Genomic DNA, 14,157 nt, shown 5'->3' with positions numbered 1-14,157 from the left:
AAATGAATTTTACGGTGATGGATACTTTGAAGGATTTCATCTGGTGGAAACGAGATGAAGTGAACTGAATGAACCGTTGATCTGGAATATAAGATCTATCGGTTGAGTGAGGAGTCAGAATTTTAAGGCAGACGTTATGAATACAAAGCACATGCAAAGCTTTGCAATCTTGATTGCGTGAAGTGAGTTGTGAGTATTTAAACCACCCTCAAGTAAAATTTTTGTACTATAATATATAACATATAATATATAACTGTAGAAATGTCTATAATATCATGAAAGGTATTTTTATATTTTAGTCACATAATCTGAAAAAGAATTCTCGAGGCGAGAAATTTAATAATAATAAACTCAAAGTGTTATCGGCAAATTTACCCGCACGCGTGTTTCACAACATTACTTCAATTTAACTCTCATATGATTTACCAGTGCAAAGATAAAATTTCCTAAATCTAGAAAATCCTTTTAGAATATGTTGCAGTAACGCAGCGCGAAATCTCAAGTGGCACCCGGTTCTTTCCATTTTATACACTAGCAGAAGAAATTTCCATTTACTTCGTTGAAAAGATAACCTTATTTTGAAAAGGATTAAGATTATATGTTAAGAGAATGGAAACAGATGTTACGAGTATAAGAAAATTGACAGAAGATGCTCGTTGCAGACATTGCGAGTCTGCTCAAGGGTCCACGGTGCTAATATTTTGTAATGTGAGTTAAAATGTCATTTTAAACTTGTGTGCGAGTTTTATGCCTGAGAATATTTACTATTATATGTTTCAAAATTATCAAATTTTACAGGAGTGATGATACTGCTGATCTGCGAGTGACTGAGAGCCCTCATCGGCTCAAAATTTAGCAGTCCCCTTGTGTCAAGTAAGTATTTTTGGTCAATGAAACAAATGGGTGAGTAATAGTATAAAGTATGTGACATGTTCGACATGTTAGAAATGACTGACGACAACGAAATATTTCGTTCAGTTGGTAAATCTTAGGTTTTACCGATACCGTACAGTACTGTAACATTACACATGTATAAGTAATACAAACACTTCACATTCAACAAATAAGTAGAACCTTTTCAATATTGCCTCATTATTTTACTTATTCGTTTTGAAATAGGCAATATACGAGGAGCGCTGTCAAAAAAATTCCATTACCTGGCGGGCTGCCCAGACTTAGGGTTTTGGCTGGGAGCCACAAGAAACGTTTAGTTACCCTAACTTGAACCTTGACCCTCGGCGACTTTTGTCTGGAGTCTTTGAAACAGCAAATGAAGATAAATTCAGCAGACATTTTTTCATCTTTATTCAAAAAGTAATGAAAGAACGATCATTAAATATAATGACAAGTTTGTACACTTACTAGAGGTCGTGTAAATTCAGTGGTTTTTTATGCACAATTTAATGAAATATAAAGTCGATTTGGAGTGAGATTATTAGAAAATAAGTTTATGAAGAAATCGAGGTATTGATTGATGGTTTTAATATTGTCAAGAGTTGAAGACGGATTACTCTGAAGAAAATATATATTATAATTAAATTTCATACTAGCCAAAACTAACTTTTTAAATAATAGAAACAAGTATTTATTTATATTCATGGAATAGCTTTCCATGGCGTAGTTTGGTGCCCCCAAATTATGTAGGATATAGAAAAATATCAAATATAAAACAAGTTGAAGTTTTACCGTTCAAAAGTTCACAATACCTTTGTGTATTTTTTAAATATCTATTGTTCCAGTCTTCTACGTATTATAGTCGTAAATAAATTAAACATAGCGTAATCCTATAGTGGCTCTTTATCTCACCGATCTATAAAACAACATCGAATTACACGCTCATTACAGAAATGCACTAAAAGTTAACATGTAATGTACACTCACCAATAACGCAGGCCAATAACTTATAGCAATGTTGCCATTAGTGTAATACTGTAACTGTAGAAATGTCTACGTAATGACCACATATATCTTAATGAACTACCACTATTTTGCCTGTGCTATGCGAAAACCGGCTCTGGTGACATTTTCCTACAATATATCTTTTCAAAGTAGATTCTTTAGTGCTCCTAAGTCTAAGTGAATATCGTTATTAAAATGAATAATTGCCTGAACCTAATCTGTATAATAGCTTCGGCAATAAAGCGAAATCATTATGAGTGCATTAACTGTTAGTGATTCATTTAATTATTTTTAGATGTCAAACAAAATTCGATTCCGACAATTTTAGAATTCAAGGCAATATATTTGCATCAAGATTATTGTCATTCAAACCTATACCCCATTTTCCTCTCTGGATATTAACATTATAGATATTAATATTTTTTCACCACACCAACTCGTAAAGGCTTTCTTCGTACCTACTTACTTCAAAAACTGATAAGAAATTTGCTTTTTAGCCACATGTGGTGCCAACTAAACTGATGCCAATTTTGGTGGTTTCTCATGTTGGCTGATAGAATTGACTTTTAAGTAATGTTTTTGAATGATAAATATTTAATAACTTTCAGCTGACTCTGATTTGTAATGTTTTACAGTTATTATTTTGTGCGCGTGCGTAGGCGTGATGAAATACTTGGCACAATTTTGGAATCTTGCGCTTGCTCGGATATCACAGAGGGGTTAAACAACAACTTTGCCCCCTTGAAAACCAAATAACTATATTACATGATTTTTAGTATTAACCAGCGACAGCTAAGCCCCTTTATTACACGTTATTATTTTTTGCTAACTTTGAACATATTCTTATAATAAAAAAAAGATCTAAATGTAAACTCTAAATAAATACAATAGGTACAAAATGTGTATTATTCAAACTTTATAATAATGACGTATTTGTGGCGACATATAAGCAGTATAATATAATCTAAAGAATAAACTGTCTATCACTCTCACGTTCTAAATTACATCAGGCCCCTGTTTCACCAACGTGACAGGTGCGACGAATTGTAAAATCACTGTTGCTGACGTCACAGGCATCCATGGGCTACGGTTACCGCTTACCATCGGGCGGGCCGTATTCCTGTATGCCACCATCATTGTATTATTAAAAAAAACTTTATGATATCGGAAAAAAACAGATATTTCTTTTGCTAAGTTTATGACAATTGTCACAAGAAACACTACAATTGTCACGAAATTCCGACATATAACTCATTACCTGTCAAGAATTACCTACAATTCTTCTAAATCTTTGACAATTGTCGGAAACTTCGCAGGAGAAATATCTGTTTTTTTCCGATATAATAAAGTTTTTTTAAATAATACAATGATGGTGGCAAACAGGAATACGGCCCGCCCGATGGTAAGTGGTAATCGTAGCCCACGGATGCCTGTGACGTCAGCAACAGTGATTTTACAATTCGCCGCACCTGTCACCGATGTGTAATTGGGGCCAGGTAATGACAGTCGTAATCCTTCTTAGGTTTATCTCATCGAAACGTTCGGTCAACACTACTCGATCTTAAAATATAACAAAAAAGTCGACGCAATAATCACATCTCGACGCCAGAGCGATCATTGCGCGCCCTTACCGGGTTATAATAACAGTATTTTGAAGTCGAACGGATAAAATGGTAATGAGTGGTGTAGCGAACGCAGAAGGCACGCTAGTTTGAGATGCCTCGAGGCTCTCCCGGGTTTCTTTCAACACGTAGTATACTGTGTGTTTAATGCTCATCTAACGCTCGCTATCAAACGCGTTTGAATGTGCCTGAAAGTATTTAAGATTTGCAATCGTGTTGCCGCAAACGAGATACCATTTGGCCAAGGGCGAATACACGGCTTGCCTGTTTTGTCTGGTTATAAAGCGCTTTTGGTTGAAACGAGAAAATTATAGGACAGATAGACTGAGGTTTAGTAGAGACTTATCTCTTGAGCTTGCAACGTTTTAGACAGATAACAGCCCCGAGACATACACAAAAGCCTTCCATTGGTCGTAATACTGAGACCATTTACCGCCTGACTAAGCATATAGATAAGTAAAGTACTTTCGTGTTTATTTGTACTGTATTTACTAAATACAAGTTAAAAAAAACAGTATAAATTCGTTTTACAAAGTCGATTGTAGACCCCAGTTGCAATGAGCGTTGTATTTTCCATTGCGAGTTGAAAAGACCGGGCAAGCACGTGCGACTGTAAAACGCACGCATTTAAAAAAGCAAGCCACTAACGAGCGGCACCCGCGCAGCGCTGCCCATCGATAAATGTTCACTGGACGATTTAACTTTAGCACTGAAAAATTAAACGATGTATCGCTGCAATTTAGACCATATTTATATCAAGCCTTCCGATTCAAACAAATAGGCAGTTCGGCTTACGACGCGTTTATAAGTCTGACAACACACCATAAGTGGAGAGAATTACGATTCGAATTTCGCGGTTTTTATACGATTGATTTATGCTTTTGCAGTCTCCAATTTGCGAATGTTTGTGCTTCAATTAAATGGAGTTATGAAGTCTCGAAAGGCGTGTAATTTGTTTGCATTATTTAGGAAGATACGGTTAATCTTCCACCGTGTGGTTGTTGTAAACATTCTGTCGATGAGATATTTCTTATGTATATTAGGATCATGTTTGTTTTAACAACATGAAAATTACGGGCTTCCTTTGACTCAGACAAATAATACAGTTGAGAGTTTATTCCATAACATTTCAACACAAGACCTACAAGATGAAGGAATGAGTAAACGGATGCCGATCAGTATCACGGTTAATTATGGTAATATTTATAAAATCTCGTCGTATTATCTAGAATGTGGCCCATGTGTCAGCGGCGACAGTAATATATTGCTGACATAAAACCTCTAGATTCGGGTTTGATAATTTCTTGAATAGTTAGTTTCCGCCCAACGCCCGATCCTTCTTCTAACTAGAGGCCATAAAAATGTAGAAAATTCACCCAGATAACGCCTGCCACAGATCGATCAACGTCGAGTGTCTGGAGGCCTTCTATTATTCTAAAATGTGTTCAATTTTTGGAAAGACTATTATTTTAGCTAAAATACATCCAAGCAAGATAGGATTGTCGCGTTTTATGATCGCATCACTGAAAATAACATGTGTCAATAAGTTCTCGCTCGTGGCATTCTGTGGTGGTAGTATTTTATGTTCTACAGTACGTATTGCCAGGCATTCCATCAAAATTTTATTAGAATCGACGGTTTATTTGGAATCATATTTTGGTGACAATGTTTCCTTTGCTTTGTTTCCCTTTTATTGAATAAATATTTATGCAGCTACTGCATTAAAATTCGCTTTGGATTCAAAGAGCCTAAACCTTAAAAAATAAAAGTCATTCATATATTCTTTGGATCATTAATGTTAAAATGGAATTTAACTAATTCTAACTACGCCTTCCACTTATGTAGGATTATATGTTCATGTTACCAGGAAATATTCGTAGTTAAATCTGAAGTAAAATTTACTAATTCAAATAATGAAAGCTTGAATAACACGGTACGCCAGTATCTACACAACGAGCAACTCGACGCTGTAGTATCATGCTACAAGTGCTTGTGTATACTTTATCAACAATATTAGCTGTGGAGTTAAGTGCCTCTGGTATTCATTATCTATCTTTTGAATTCAGTGCATTTGCACGTAAAAGGATTGCGAGTATTCAGAAAGTTTGTACTTTATTTTGCATAAAACTTAAACGGACGGGATGCAAATTATAAGTATCTTTTGTTTGGTGTCGTGAGCCATCTATGTTATAATTGGAACACAACAGATTAAAGTAAGGTGGAGTAAGACCAACATAGTTTATTTTGCTCGGGGCAAGACTAACAGTATGAGGATTCCATACAAGTGATAGTCTTACTCCGGTGATAGTCTTACCCCGCCTTACCTTAAATAACTTTAATTTCCATTTGTGTTGAAAAATACATATCATACCAATAAACAAATGTCCAATGTGTTGAATACAGCATGGCGTAGGTATTATATATACAGATGTACGATTATATACAGCTACCTATAAATTATTACAAAATCGATCTAAATTATCTAACCAAATATTAAACAAATTGCGGATACGGATAGTATGTAAGATAATCTACCTATAATCTCATAAATCGTAATGAAACTAGACACCACAAATCAAGCGATTCTAAATCACTAAATTGTAGCTTGTTAAGATCGCCTTCTAAGGCACTCGTAAAACAAGTAGGTGTTAATTGATTGCCTTACCTCACTTGCTAGATACTTTGTTACACTAAAACGGCTATCTGAAAATCCTGTACTGTCTTTGGAAGATTACGACTTTAAGTTTAATAATTTATGAGTATGACGCTTTGTATTGGCAAATGAGCAAGTTTGGTACGGTACACAATTGTACCTAGGTACAGAATGCTTTTCTAATTAGCTTAATACGAGTAAAAAATAAATAATAAGCATATACAGGATGTCCCAGAAATCGACGTCAAGCCGTAAACGGATGATAGACCAAGTCATAACAGTTATCATAAAAATACAAAAAAAAAACCAACTCATGTTTTTTAAAAATTATGGTCACCTTAAAAATTCACTAAAAAATCCACACCCTGTAATGGTTCTTTAACTCTTGTTACTACAAATTCCATAATTTATTCTAATTTTTTTATTATTGTGTAATCTTGAATAATTACAGGGTGTGGATTTTTAGTGAATTTTTAAAGTGACCATAATTTTTAAAGAACATGAGTTGGATTTTTTTTCTATTTTTATGATAACTGTTATGACTTGGTCTATCATCCGTTTACGGCTTGACGTCGAATTCTGGGACACCCTGTATATGTCCCACTGTTGAGCACAGGCCTCCTCTCATGTGCGTGATTAGGGACTTCACATACACCGTTGAATTTCTTCGCAGATGTATGCAGGTTTCCTCACGATGTTTTCCTTCACCGAAAAGCTAGTGGTAAATATCGAATGATATTTCGTAGGTACCTACATAAGTTCTGAAAACCTTATTGTGACGGGCCAGGTTTTGAACCCGCGGCCTCCGGATTGAAAGTCGGAAGTCATATCCACTCGGCCACCACCGCTCCAAATTAAGATTTTTTTTTAGAAATTTGTTCCTTAGATTACGCAGTAAAATATTTTTTTTTTTTTTTTATATATTATGCATGGGTTTACTCATGGCCACAGACTAGCCGAGGCGTAGACGTGGCCTACGATGGAGCGAGCTCGCCCAGAAGATGCCTGTTTACTCTTGATTTGAAGGTTGCCGGGTTATAAAAGCACGGAAATATAGACGCCGGCAAGGAATTCCATTCCTTGGCAGTGCGCATAAGGAAAGTAGAAGCAAAGCGCTTAGTGCGAATTGGCGGAATATCTACCAAGTAAGGATGGAAACCGGCCGTGCGTCTAAAAGTCCGATGGTAGAATGGGGACGGTGGAATGAGCTCGTGTAGCTCTTGGGCACACTCCCCGAAGTGCAACCTGTAGAATACCGACAGCCTGGCGACTTTCCGCCGATGGGCCAAAGTCTGAAGCTTAGCCGTTAGCTTCTTGTCGCCAATCATCCTCCTGGCTCTGCGCTCCACTGAGTCCAAAGCGGCGAGTTGGTATTTAGCTGAGCCATCCCACAGGTGGCTGCAATACTCCATACACGACCGGACTTGAGCTTTGTAAAGTGTTAGAAGCTGTCCAGGTGTGAAGTATCGCTTCACCTTATTTAGGACGCCCAGCTTTCTGGCCGCAGTTTGTGCTTTAGACTCAATGAAGCTGCCGAAGCCGAGGACTGAACTCAGCTCCATGCCGAGGAGTTCCAGGCTGTCGGTAATAGGTACAGATGCACCCCGGAAAGAAGGAGTCAGGTCGAATGGACTCCGTTTTGCGGAAAATAGACACGCCTGCGTTTTGGAGGCATTGAACGTGACCAGATTGTCATCACCCCACTGGGAAACGAGACTAAGGGTCAAGTTCATTCGCTCAACCATGGCCTCTCTCTGTGAACGTATATCCTCCCTGCTGTCCCTTGCACTAGCCAAATATCTCTCAACAACCGTACTGTCATCTGCATAACCTACAATGCTGGGTTGCAGCATGTCGTTAATGTGGAGCAGGAAAAGGGTTGCGGAGAGAACAGACCCCTGAGGAACACCGGCGTCAATGGCCATGAGGTCCGAAGAGCAGCCATCAATAACTACTCTGATCGACCGTTCACTCAAGAAATCAGATAGCCAGCTACAAAAATCAGCAGGGATGCCGTAAGCAGGAAGCTTGCTAAGGAGACTTGCGTGCCAAACCCTGTCAAAGGCCTTCGAGATGTCCAGTGAAACAGCAAGCGCTTCACCGTTCCTCTCGATGGCCTCGCCGCAGCAGTGCGAGACATACGCTAAAAGATCCCCAGTAGACCGACCTCGGCGAAAGCCATATTGACGGTCACTGAGCAGATCATTTGCTTCGAGGTATGCCAGCAGTTTGCCGTTAAGTACCCTTTCCATGACTTTACAGAGCATGGAGGTAATGGCGATTGGTCGGTAATTGCAGGGATCAGCACGACTACCCTTCTTGGGTACTGGCTGCACGTTTGCAAGCTTCCAGGATTTCGGCACCGTTCTTGTTTGGAGAGAGAGGCGGTACAGGCGTGTCAGTACAGGAGAAAACTCAGGCGCACACTGCTTTAGTACACGTGCAGGTATACCGTCTGGTCCATTGGCCTTATTCACGTCAAGATTCAGCTAGCTTATTAAGGTGTCCCACTGCTGGGCAAAGGCCTCTCCCCTTGTCTTCCTTGACTCCCGACTTAGCGCCTGCTCTGGCCAGTTACTGAGAAAGGTGTCTAGGTCATCCCGCCTAAATGCATTAAGTGTGTAAATTTCAATTGAGCGGTTCATTAATATTATGAGATTTTAAAAGTGATTGCAGCATTTGAAACCATCGTCAAACTGCTGTGATCTATTCACAATCTTAACTCGGTAAGGTCATCGAGATCGATGTATTGATGTTTTATGCGCATTGTCTTGAATGTCAAGACTCAAGAGATTCATCAATCAGTGCCTGTGGTTAGGGTTGTTATTTATTTATTTTCAACAATAATCTTGATTTCACCAATATTAAAAAAGGTAACCATAATAACTGATATTAGTATTAAATATACTGAATTTAACTATTTAACAAAGATTAATTTTCCCACTTCATTAATTAAGATTAAAAATATATATTTATTGTACCTAAGCGCTTTTCTCAGAATTACCTGATCACATTTTTTTTATTCCCTCTAATAGTAAACGGTCTATGAAAGGTCTTTCCGAGGCGAGGTCTCGTCTTGAGCAACGCAACGCTTGATGTTTGATAGGGACATCAAGTAAGTTGATTCAAGGAAGAATAAAATTTTTTTAATATCATTTTGAAGACTGATCGAGAGATGTTAATTATCCATAGTCACATAAATTCAAATGCTAATCCGCGAAAAGATAACGTGCTAGTCAATCAGTGCTAACCCGTTATACTTACTTGCGTATTTTTACATGCAATTAATATTCCCACCCTCCCACCGCACAAATAAATATAACAAACCACCACCAAAAGAAAAATACTCGACACGTGTTTCGCCTCTCTACGAGGCAACCTCAGGAGTTGTTGACGGTATGACGCCCGGCAACGGAATGACCTGACTAGAATGGTCTGTTTTCGTGGATTAGCAAAGTAATATTTTAGTTTGAATTAATATGGATTTCCGCAAAGTAACGCCTGATTCTATTCACTAGTCACATAAATGTTACATTATGCGCATTTAATGTAACGAAAGTAACCCTTGATGGGTATATTTTTTTAAATAGACTAGAACTGAGTATATATTTATATTTACAAAGTTTACTTACCTACTACAAGAGCTAGTATTTATTTTGTACAAGATATCCAGAAAATATATTTAGGGTAAATTAAAATAAACTTATTTAATTGGATATAAATACATGACATTTTATACGTTTTTAACATTATTATAACTCAATGTGTATTACTTAATTATACCATAAGTGGCAACCCTACATGCCTAGTTAGTCAGAAAACGGTTGCTGATTTAAACGGATTGGCGAAATGTAATCTCGCTAAGCCTATTAGAAGATTTGGGTAGTTGCATTGTACATAAGTATTAATAGTTCAACGATAGCTTCATAGTTACACACGTCGTTGATGTAATGTGATTAATATGAACCTAGTTATTCACTATTCTCACGCACAATAATGGTCAGAAAAAAAGTGCCTCATAATTCTATTACTGCATTAACGCTCATCAATTTTATAGTATCTTAGATACATTTTGTAAGTACCTACCTTTTTATTTACGTAAGCGATGTGTAGAACATTTTTTTTTTGCTAAAAAATCATTTATTTACAAACAAGATATACAGTGGTATTACTAAAAGAAATTAATAAGTAGCTTAAATCTAAAATAGGCCTTAGAAATATATAAATAGAAAACAATGCAACAAGCATCCTTGTTGCAATGGTACCAAGGATGCTTACGGCATTTCCTCGCTGTAACCTCATTTACAAGATATTTAAATTTCTGAACAACCAATATTTTTAGTGTATCCTTTACTTAACAGTATTTTGGTTTTGTACTTTTGAATAACACAAATCGGCTTTGCACGAAAAATAAAGTTAATGTTCGATACAATTCGAAACTGATTTCTTTCGCAATATTTATGTCCAAAGTGTACTTTTACTGGTGGCAAAATAATCGATGTCCCATTGTGAACTGGAAGGCCTGGCTTGTTTCTTGGCGCATTGAATCTTTCAAGGGAAGGCGGCGATCGGGTGCAGAGTTGTTAATGTTCCCGACCACTTGTCACTTGTGACTGCGAATGCATAAGAGTACTGCATCTGTGGAAGGAAAAGTGTACTGTTTTAGTTTATTGAGGATTAACAATCCCTAGTTCCCTACTTTACATATTTAAAGACTCCTCTTCACGTTGGGCCAACGCCAACGCCAACGAGGGACGCAGCCATGCGGTAGAATGAGATAGCAATATCACTTGCTCCCTCTAACGTATAAATGCGTCCTTCGTTGGCGTTGGCCCAACGTGAAGAGGAGCCATAAAGCGCATTTTCTCATAACTGTGGACCATTAACGGCCGGTTAGCAATCGTCACAAAACCGACGATCAATGTCAAATCCCATACATTTTGTCAGGAAGGTGACTGTAAAAGTTACTAAAACACGACTTTAATCACGCTTTAAAATACAAGCAAGTTAAAATGAAAATGCACATAAAAGTAACTCTGTCTATCTGTTACGTCTTCACGCTTATACCGTTATACGCGTATGAGATCAAATTTAGTATGGAGATAGTGGACAAAGGATAGTTTCCATCACTTAAATTAAATCATCATTGTATGCTAACAAAGTCGCGAACAGAAGCGAATTACCTACAGTGCTGCCAAACTGTATCCTTAGAAATTATACAGGGTGTCCCATAAGTGACACGTCACAGTGACACTGGAGGTAGACCAGGCCAAGAGGACCCAAACCAACTTAACATGACCCCAGTAAAAGTGGCACGGTTTTCGAGTTATTGCCAAATTAAGGTTTTTCATGAATTTTGACCGTTTTTAACATTGTTAGTGCCAGTGTGCACTCGGAAAGGTCTCGAAGTTAGTTTTTTTCATGTGTACGGCATCATGAATAGTTAATTAAGATAACAGAATAGGTATTTTATCGATAAACAATGTAAAATACAAAAAAGTACTGGTTTAATCTTGAATTAAATTTACAGCGACACATCAATTTCGACTTTGACCACCTGTCGTGAAAAAAAATTACTAGAAAAGTAATGAGCAAATAACGTCAAAAAATTGAACATGTTATGCAGATTCAAAAATGGTATAACACATGTACCTTTGCAGGCAATAAAATAGGAATTATTATCATCTTTCGAAAGCCTCATAAAAAATAAGTGAAAACTAGGAAATCTGCAGTCCGTTGCTACTTGTAGTAAAAATAACGATTTATGTTGAGATATCTAATTCTGGATTCAGAAATAAAAAAAAAGCCTATTCAGTATTTGCCGAATGCTTTAAAGAAAGAGATGGAAAATGGTTATGTCCCTTTTTAAGGATATCGAGTTGATAAAGGTTCAAAAACTGCAGGTTGAAGTTTAATCAAATGTTTTAAGTAATTTTATTTTAGAATAGGTGTTCGAATTGTTTTTCCCCTGCTGGTATGCACCCTTGGCACCGTCTTGTAAAACTTCAAGTTAATTTCCTTAAATAAATTTCGGATATGTTTCGTGCCGCCTCGAACATGCGCCGCCGTAGTTCTTCTTGGGGCCTTATTGGCACGGAGTAAACTTTATCTTTAAAGCATTTTAAGCATCCCCAATGAAAAAAATCTAATGGGTTTAGGTCCGGGGAACGCGTCCCAATCGGCGGATCTATCTGGGAATTTCTGTGTGAGGTGGTCGCGGCCAGCGCGTAGTGTTCTGGGCAGCCATCTTGCTGTGGATCCAGCTCCAGAAGATGGATCTGCCGACTGGTACCAGCGGCATGGCCTACGTTCCCCGGACCTAAATCCATTAGATTTTTTTATTGGGGATACTTAAAAGAGAAATTTTATTCCGACCCAATAAGGTCCCAAGAGGAACTACGACGACATGTTCGAGGCAGCACGAAAAATATCCGAAATTAATTTAAGAAAATTAACTTGAAATTTTACAAGACGATGTCAAGCATGCTTACGAGCCGGAGAAAAGCAATTCGAGCTCCTATTGTAAAATTATTTCAACCTACCCTTTCAAACTTCAACCTGTATTATTTTCTTTGAACCTTTATCAACTCAATGATATCCTTGAAAAGGGAGATAAGCATTTTCCATCTCTTTCTTTTGGGCATTCGGCAAATACTGAATAGGCTTTTTTTTCTGAATCCAGAATTAGATATCTCAACATAAATCTTTATTTTTACTACAAGTAGCATCGGATTGCAGATTTCCTAGTTTTCACTTATTTTTTATGAGGCTTTCGAAAGATGATAATAATTCCTATTTTATTGCAGGAAGGTACATGTGTTATACCATTTTTGAATCTGCATAACATGCTAAATTTTTTGACGTTATTTGCTCATTACTTTTCTAGTAATTTTTTTTCACGACCGGTGGTCAAAGTCGAAATTGATGTGTCGCTGTAAATTTAATTCAAGATTGAACCAGTACTTTTTTGTATTTTACATTGTTTATCGATAAAATACCTATTCTGTTATCTTAATTAACTATTCATGATGCCGTACACATGAAAAAAATTAACTTCGAGACCTTTCCGAGTGCACACTGGCACTAACAATGTTAAAAACGGTCAAAATTCATGAAAAACCTTAATTTGGCAATAACTCGAAAACCGTGCCACTTTTACTGGGGTCATGTTAAGTCAGTTTGGGTTCTCTTGGCTTGGTCTACCTCCAGTGTCACTGTGACGTGTCACTTATGGGACACCCTGTATAATGATCTCATGTTCCCTAAAGTCAACTTATTATAAGCCTAAAATCTGTTTCTGACTATTTATATCGTTAATACTCGTAGGTAGTTCTGTTATTGTATTATAACAAAAAACGGTGAATAACATCCCAATGGATGCATGACTCCGGTCAGCGTCCATAGGGAAACAACAATCATTCCGACACTTCTCGCGCAAAACGAGCAAAATACGAGACAATTATGGACGCCGCCGTCTCCCGGCGCTCTTTTTACTTCCTTTGCCCGCCGAACACCAAAATGTGTATTTTTGTAACTAATTTAGAACCGGACACCGGAATCTGCTTGTCTATAGGTTTAAAGACATGTGTGTAAAGGGTGAAGAGATTCTTACTGTTTTTTTTTTCTAATGCTGGAGATTTGTCTGGCTTAAGATAGGATAAAGGGTATGGTTCCTATCAATTTATCGACTTGGCGAGATAATAAATTGTTATAAAATTACTGTTTAGTTATGTTTGGAACAGGACAATGCTGCGGTAACAAAAAGTGTTGAACAAGATAAATGATGATAAAGTTGTACGTATCAGCTTTTCAATCATAAAAACAATGCACTGACAGCATTTCGTTCCCAATTGAATGTTAAATTCAGAGAGCATTCGACAGCTTTTTCATAAATTCCGTATTGAACAAAATCTTATTCACATTGACGAGCCCGCCACCCTGAAAACAGCTGGTGTTTCATTTACAACCTGTATAGAAGCAAGC

The 14,157-nt window shown here is 37.3% G+C and overlaps 1 long non-coding RNA gene across 1 annotated transcript in view; it reads right to left on the bottom strand.

Moving 5' to 3' along the window:
• Positions 1-14,157, bottom strand: part of LOC134668174 (uncharacterized) — a 764,384-nt gene that overhangs the window by 285,427 nt on the left and 464,800 nt on the right. The gene's annotated exons all lie outside the window — the stretch shown is intronic.

The sequence above is a fragment of the Cydia fagiglandana genome, chromosome 10 (assembly GCF_963556715.1).
Source record: "Cydia fagiglandana chromosome 10, ilCydFagi1.1, whole genome shotgun sequence".
NCBI lineage: Eukaryota > Metazoa > Arthropoda > Insecta > Lepidoptera > Tortricidae > Cydia > Cydia fagiglandana.
Note: the sequence above shows the minus strand (reverse complement) of the source record. Positions and strands in the feature narration are given on the sequence as shown.